Source organism: Bison bison, unplaced genomic scaffold (genome assembly GCF_000754665.1).
Source record: "Bison bison bison isolate TAMUID 2011002044 unplaced genomic scaffold, Bison_UMD1.0 scf7180017864487, whole genome shotgun sequence".
In the NCBI taxonomy this organism is placed as follows: domain Eukaryota; kingdom Metazoa; phylum Chordata; class Mammalia; order Artiodactyla; family Bovidae; genus Bison; species Bison bison.
Genome location: NW_011495047.1, coordinates 3,143,896 through 3,152,061, shown reverse-complemented (window position 1 = coordinate 3,152,061; position 8,166 = coordinate 3,143,896).

Sequence of the window (8,166 nt, the reverse complement as noted above, 5' to 3'; positions counted from 1 at the left end):
CAGGACTGATCTCCTTTAGGATGGACTGGTTGGATCTCCTTGCAATCCAAGGGACTCTCAAGAGTCTTCTCCAACACCACAGTTCAAAAACATCAGTTCTTAAGTGCTCAGCTTTCCTGGGCATATATCCTGAAAAACACTTGTCTTTTTTTTTTTTTTCAAAAGGATACATACATCCCAGTGTTCATTGCAATGCTGTTGACAATAGCCAAGACATGGAAGCAACCTAAATGTCCATCGACAGATGAATGGATAAAGATGTGGTACATATATATTATGGAATATTGCTGGGCCTTTGAAAAGAATGAAATAATGCCATTTGAAACAACATGGATAGACCTGGAGATTATTGTACTAAGGGAGTATATCAGGCAGAGAAAGACAAATATCATATGATATCACTTATATGCAGAATCTAAAAAAAGGATACAAATAAACTTATTTAAAAAACAGAAATAGACTCACAGACTTAGAGAATGGTTACCAGAGGGGAAGTGTGGGGAGAGGTTTGGGATTTACATATTTAAAACAGATTTGCATATTTATTTACATATAATTATAAGTAAATGTAAAATATGTAAAAACATATTTACATATTTAAAATACCTACTATACTTAAAACAGATAACCAATAAGGACCTATTGTGTAACAAGAGGAACTCTGCTCAATATTCTGTAGTAACTTAAATAGGAAAAAAATTTGAAAAATAATAAATACCTGTATATGTGCAACTGAATCCCTTTGCTGTACACCTGAAACTAACACATTTTTAATGAATTGTGCTCCAATATAGGCTTCCCAGATCGCACAGTGGCCAAGAATCTTCCTAACAATGCAGGACATATGGTTTGGATCTCTGGTCAGGGAAGATCCCCTGGAGTAGGAAATGGCAACCCACTCCAGTATTTTTGCTGGAATATTCCATGAACAGAGCTCCCTGGTGAGCTACAGTCCATGGGGTTGAAAAGAGTTGAATGCAACTGTTCACACACAGCATAATGCCACACACAACACTTTTTTGTGTATCATTTATGTTTGCATTTTAAAATTTCTGTTTCATGTTGACCTCATGCAGGGTATTTAAATATATTTAGTTGATTATCATAGAGGCTCTTTGCACCATAGAGAGCAAATAGTATATTGATTACATCTTTTCCTTTGTAAGAATATATTAACTGGCCTATTAAAAGAGACTAGATAAATAGCATTTAGTAAGTCTACAATTAACTTCCTCAAAGATCCCTGAAGCATTTTTCAGTTTCATTGATCCTCATGTCATTTCTCTGCTTACCTCAACAAGCAAAATCAATTCAACTGCACTGATAATCAGACCAGATGTAAAACCATTCACTTAAGCAAATATGAAAGAATTTTGAGTTTGCCTGATCTAATTTTTGGAAGACTGTGCCAATGTGAAGTCAAATGGAGGACTTGTGAGTTCAGAGGGGATAGCCACATATATTTATTTTCAGCAGAGAACAATTGAGACATCTAGAAAAAAGGATGATCAGCTAATTCAAGTTTAATGTATAACCTGTGCTGTGCTGTGCTCAGTTGTGTCCTACTCTTTGCGACCCCATGGACTGTAGCCCGCCAGGCTCCTCTGTCCATGGGGATTCTCCAGGCAAGAATACTGGAGTGGGTTGCCATGCCCTCCTCCAGGGGATCTTCCCAACCCAGGGATAGAACCCAGGTCTCCCACGTTGCAGGCAGATTCTTTACCATCAGAGTTACCAGGGAAGCCCAATGTCTCACCTAACACTGAGCTATTTGTTAAGAATCTTAATCCCTCTGTCTGTTGGCCCCTACTCCCTCAATTTGCATACTCCACAGATGATGAGTCTGTGTAGCTACACTGATGCTACAGAGCACCTTGACTGACTCCGGTACCTTTTTCACAATTCTGTACAAAGATGCAAAATAAGCTTTGGAAAGTATAAAAGTCCAATCAAGGGAAGGACAAGACAGGAACCATTCATTGTAACCCCTGCCTTATTCTTATTCCTTACTACATATTTCTTGCTTATTTCAAGAAAACACTTAAATTCTTCCTGATTGCAAAGATGATAAAAATCATTTGCCTTATTGAGAATATGAAAAAGAAATAATGTTTTTTGCTCTCCTTAAAAGTTAAATTTTCTAAATGCTTTATTGAAATAAATAATGATGTTTGCCTCATAGAGAAAATGTTTACCATGAAAACATAATTGTCATTTCTCTGCAGAACTGGTGCGGTGTGTTGTAAGAGAAGGATTATTGACATAGGGGCTAGAAAATTCTAAATTCAAATCTGACCTCATCAGCTTGAAAGATGCATTTTCTGTAACATTTTATTTTTTATTCCCAAGTTACCTACCTCTTTATCTTAAATAATTAAGGTTTCATAAAGGGTTGCTTGAGAAAATATAAGATAATACAAATAAAGTGGTTGACACAAAGGAATATTTTTATAAATATTACAATCCCTTCACTCATCAACTACCTATTACCCAAATCTCATACTACACCTTACCTTTCCTATCATTTTTCAAACAAATGTTATATCTGAAAACATCATTACATTCAATGTCTGGGCAGGAAATTCCAATCACGATTCATTAAAACAGTCCAACCCATTTCTGTCAAATTTGAGGGATGAACCTTCTGTCATGCCTTTGCTTATACAAGATCAATGGAATCTTTCACGTGTGTTTCATATCTTCAGACTCCTCCAAAAGTTATCTCTGAGAAAATTGGTAGAAGTCATTTACCGAGACACATGGATGTGTGTTTCCAGAAGGACAGGAGAGTTCAGAAGTGTTCTGACACTAATTCATAATCAATTCTTTCCCTCAGATAATGTGGAAACCTCTAACAGATTTTTTAACTGTGTAAACTATTAACAGACAGCATCCACAAATTTATTCCTTGTTGGATACATCCACGGGGCAACCATGGTGGCCTATGGTCTTGATGTGCTGGCCTTGGACACAAAGTCTCCAGAAATGGTGTAGCCCTCTGTTGGCCTGATTGGGGTCTAAACAATTGTTCTGCTTACACAGAGTTCATTTTCTGTAATCCGAGTCTTTAATTAAGGTACTTCCCTGACTCTTGGAACAAAAATATTTGTCATTTCTTTCCCTGATCATTTTTAATTCAACTGATGGATGTATAAAATTTGGGCTTCCCAGGTGGATCAGTGATTAAAAAAAGGAATCCATCTGCCTTGCAGGAGAGGTGGATTCAATACCTGGGTCAGGAAGATCCCCCGGAAGAGAAAATGGCAACCTGCTCCAAGATTCTTGCCTGGATAATCCCACGAACAGAGAAATCTTGAGTCATGAAGAGTTGGACATGACTGAACAACACAGCATATAAGCATGCACATACAAAAATTAGCACATGTATGCTCATTATTGTTTTAATTTAAAATACTTACTATACCTTCCACCAACATTAATTGAATAAAATAACTTTAGACAGAGATATAGAGACACACACACTGGCTTCAGTTTGATTCAATCTGATGATTCAATTTGATTTAATATCACTTATTATTCCTTTTAAAGAAGGCTTCAAAACTGTTTGATTTGGAGTCCAATGGCATAGTTATCTGATATGCTCACCCATTACCCAATTCTGTTTATTTTCTTCAATCCTCTTTGAGCTATCATATCTCATTAATATTTACCTAACACTGTACTTGGCATTTTATATTTCACACCTCTCTAATCTATGTGCAGTAAGGCTGGTACACCAAGTTATTTAAAGTAGTTATTTGCAATGTGATGTTACTATAGCTCATGTTATAGTTTCATTTCCTATGCAGAACTTAGGAAACAAAATATCTGTCTTCCAGAAACACAGACTTCAGATGTAAGCACACCCAGACTTTGGCTATGAAGGGGATAACACACACACACAAATAAACATTCATTTTTAACTGAAACATAGGTCCTGCTGATGCTGGACTTGTGATCAGGCTTTTCATATCAGACCCCTCCAGGGTGGAAGAGTGTCAAAGTTTGGGGGAAAAATGTTTCTTCATAATGATACCTAAAATTTATTTTATAGGAGTCTGTGGCATTCATCCCAAATTTAAAGATAAAATTAAATGGCAGTCTTCCCCTAGAAGAACAAGAATAGAATTTAAGCCATCTCACACATCCACTGATTTAAAACATCTGGCAAAACAGAGAGTCATAGTCACTGAGCCAAGCCAGCAGATGAACACGGTCCAAACGAGGTGGGAGAAGATTTAGTATAAGTGATGTTCAGTTCTAGGATTAATGCTCATGAAAGGACATTCAATCAATGCAATAACAAAACTGTTCAGCATGAAAAACTGCATTTTACGACATACTTACATACTTCAGTTCAGTTCAGTTGAGTCGCTTAGTCGTGTCCGACTCTTTGCGACCCCATGAATCACAGCACACCAGGCATCCCTGTCCATTACCAACTCCCAGAGTTCACCCAAACTCTTGTTCATCGAGTTGGTGATGCCATCCAGCCATCTCATCCTCTGTTGTCCCCTTCTCCTCCTGCCCACAATCCCTCCCAGCATCAGAGCCTTTTCCAATGTGTCAACTCTTCGCATGAGGTGGCCAAAGTATTGGATTTCAGCTTTAGCATCATTCCTTCCAAAGAAATCCCAGGACTGATCTCCTTTAGAATGGACAGGTTGGATCTCCTTGCAGTCCAAGGGACTCTCAAGAGTCTTCTCCAACACCACAGTTCGAAAGCATCAATTCTTCGGCACTCAGCTTTCTTGACAGTCCAATTCTCACATCCACACTTGACCACTGGAAAAACCGTAGCCTTGATTAGACGGACCTTTGTTGGCAGAGTAATGTCTCTGCTTTTTAATATGCTATCTAGGTTGGTCATAACTTTCCTTCCAAGGAGTAAGTGTCTTTTATTTCATGGCTGCAGTCACCATCTGCAGTGATTTTGGAGCCCCCAAAAATAAAGTCTGACACTGTTTCCACTGTTTCCCCATCTATTTCCCATGAAGTGATGGGACCAGATGCCATGATCTTTGTTTTCTGAATGTTGAGCTTTAAGTCAACTTTTACACTCTCCTCTTTCACTTTCACCAAGAAGCTTTTTAGTTCCTCTTCACTTTCTGCCATAAGGGTGGTGTCATCTGCATATCTGAGGTTACTGATACTTCTCCCGGCAATCTTGATTCCAGCTTGTGCTTCTTCCAGCCCAGCGTTTCTCATGATGTACTCTGCATAGAGGTTAAATAAGCAGGGTGACAATATACAGCCTTCATGTACTCCTTTTCCTCTTTGGAACCAGTCTGTTGTTCCATGTCCAGTTCTAACTGTTGCTTCCTGACCTGCATATAGTTTCTCAAGAGGCAGGTCAGGCAGTCTGGTATTTCCATCTCTTTCAGAATTTTCCACAGTTTATTGTGATCCACACAGTCAAAGGCTTTGGCATAGTCAATAAAGCAGAAATAGATGTTTTTCTAGAACTCTCTTGCTTTTTCCATGATCCAGCAGATGTTGGCAATTTGATCTCTAGTTACAACCTATCAATTGTACTCCTAGGCATAAATCCACTGAAAATATCTGTGCATGTTCACTATAAGACATGTACAGGAAAGTACCAGAACAACATTATTCCATCATAATAACAAAACATTCAAAACACCTAAAATGTCCACCAAATTAGAATGCCATTTCCATTTAATGGGACATTCCATAACAATGAAAATGATCAAAAGATACACCTAAGAATTTGGAAAAAATCTCATACATAAAATGTTGATCAAAGTAAAAACCACATACAATATAATACATTTGTACAGAATTCAAAATATTTAAAGTTATACTGCATTATTTAGGATGTAAAACTTAGGAGACAAAATTATGAAAAGTTGCTGATTATTTTCTGGAATTTAATGATATAAAAATAATAGAATTCAGATTTGTGGTCACCCTCGTGGGGGGGAGGAATATTGACTATAGGGAGCATAATGAAAAATTCTGAGATTTTGTTCTGTATTTTTGTTGTTATTTTACCTTCATTGTGTCCATGTGTTATTCACTTTGTGATATATCATTGACCTGGATTTTTTCCTTGCAGAGCTAGGCTTTTCTAAATGTGTCACGTATTTCACATATCAAAAATTCAAACATTTTCGTAAAATTGTTTTCAAAAATCCCTCAGAGTTGAGGGATGGTCTATGAACGATCTGTACGTGTAGAGAAATATGAAAATGAAGAAGCTCTATTATACAGAATGAAAGGATAATAAAGTAAAATTTCTTTCCTTTCCTATTATTTAATTGCCATCCAAAATTTCAAATAAACTCTGTGTGTGCACACACGTGTATGTGTGCATAGGAATGGCCCTACTTGATGCCCTTATATCTGAAGAATTTGTTGTATACCACAAAACTTGACATTTAGAACGACATACAAACTACCATAACTCCACCAAGTTACAGTGGAGTAATTTGAAGTGGTCAGAAAATGATCTTACATTTTTCCATGAGGTAATTTTCACATTTAAAGAAAGTATATCAAGACTTCCTTGGCGGTCCAATGGTTAAGACTCTGTTTTCCAATTCAAGGGCCCCTAGATCAACCCCTGGTCCAGGGAATAAGGTCCCACATGCCACAGGGTGCAGCCAAAAATTAAAGAAATGAAAGAAAGCATATTACCATGAACCCACAATTTACTTAAATTTATGTTATCTGGCTTTTATTATTGATATACACTACACTTTGCCAGTGTTCTTTGTCTGACATGACAGATGACTTTTTATAAACATTTATTACGTGTTTATTTTTATTCTGTGAAGAATGAAGTTGTTATGGCTCAGAAGTTAAAAAACAAAACAAAAAACCCTCAGAAACTTACAGTCAACTTTGTATCACGTTTCTTGGTGTAAGGGGTAGAAGAACAGTGAGTATCACATGGATCTTTTATCCACTTTGACCTTCCTCTGCCCAACATTCACATCCATATTTATGTCTGCTTGCACCGCTACCTCAGGGGCATCTAATCTCTAAATACGGACTCCTATCTCAGCATCTCTTATTGACTTTTCCTAATCTTATTATTTCGGCTGATATTTACTCTGCATGTCATTTTTGCTTTCCCAGGACTATACACTGATGTGATTCACCCTGGAGGAATCTTTACATTACCAACCTAACAAATGAAATTAGGGAAGAAAAGTGGTCATGCCTAGATCCTGGTTGAACAAAAGAACCAGCATCTGCAGGGAGGGTGCCATGAAAATTTAAACTGTGGTCAGCATCTAAATACAGTATTCACTGCTAAGATCAAGATCCATTTTGGTTTGATTTAATAAATTTTGTTTTTAAAAAGATGCCTGCTTCAACCTTAAGGAGAATCAGTAAATAAAATTTTCATAACAAATTAGAAATCTACCTTACTTTTTAAAATTTGGTGAAGAAGAAAGGCTATGATCTTTGATTTCAAACAACAGTTTTAGAAGAGTATTATCTTAACATCCCCAACCCTAAGTGTATTTATCTATAAAATAGAGCTACTAACCCTTAAGAATTTATCATTAGAGTTAAAGAAGATTTGGGATGTAAAATGCCCTGCATCTATTTGACATTAATGAATGTTTCCAAGGCAAACCATTCAATAGCACAGTAATCCAAGTCTATGCCCCAACCAGTAATGCTGAAGAAGCTGAAGTTGAATGGTTTTGTGAAGACCTACAAGACCTTTTAGAACTAACATCCACAAAAGATGTCCTTTTCATTATAGGGGACTGGAATGCAGAAGTAGGAAGTCAAGAAACACCTGGAGTAACAGGCAAATTTGGCCTTGGAGTAGAGAATGAAGCAGGGCAAAGGCTAATAGAGTTTTGCCAAGAGAGCGCACTGGTCATAGCAAACACCCTCTTCAAACAATACAAGAGAAGACTCTACACATGGACATCACCAGATGGTCAACACTGAAATCAGATTGATTATATTCTTTGCAGCCAAAGATGGAGAAGCTCTATACAGTCAGCAAAAACAAGACCGGGAGCTGACTGTGGCTCAGATCATGAACTCCTTATTGCCAAATTCAGACTTAAATTGAGAAAAGTAGGGAAAACCACTAGATCATTCAGGTATGACCTAAATCAAATCCCTTATGATTATACAGTGGAAGTGAAAAATAGATTTAAGGGACTAGATCTG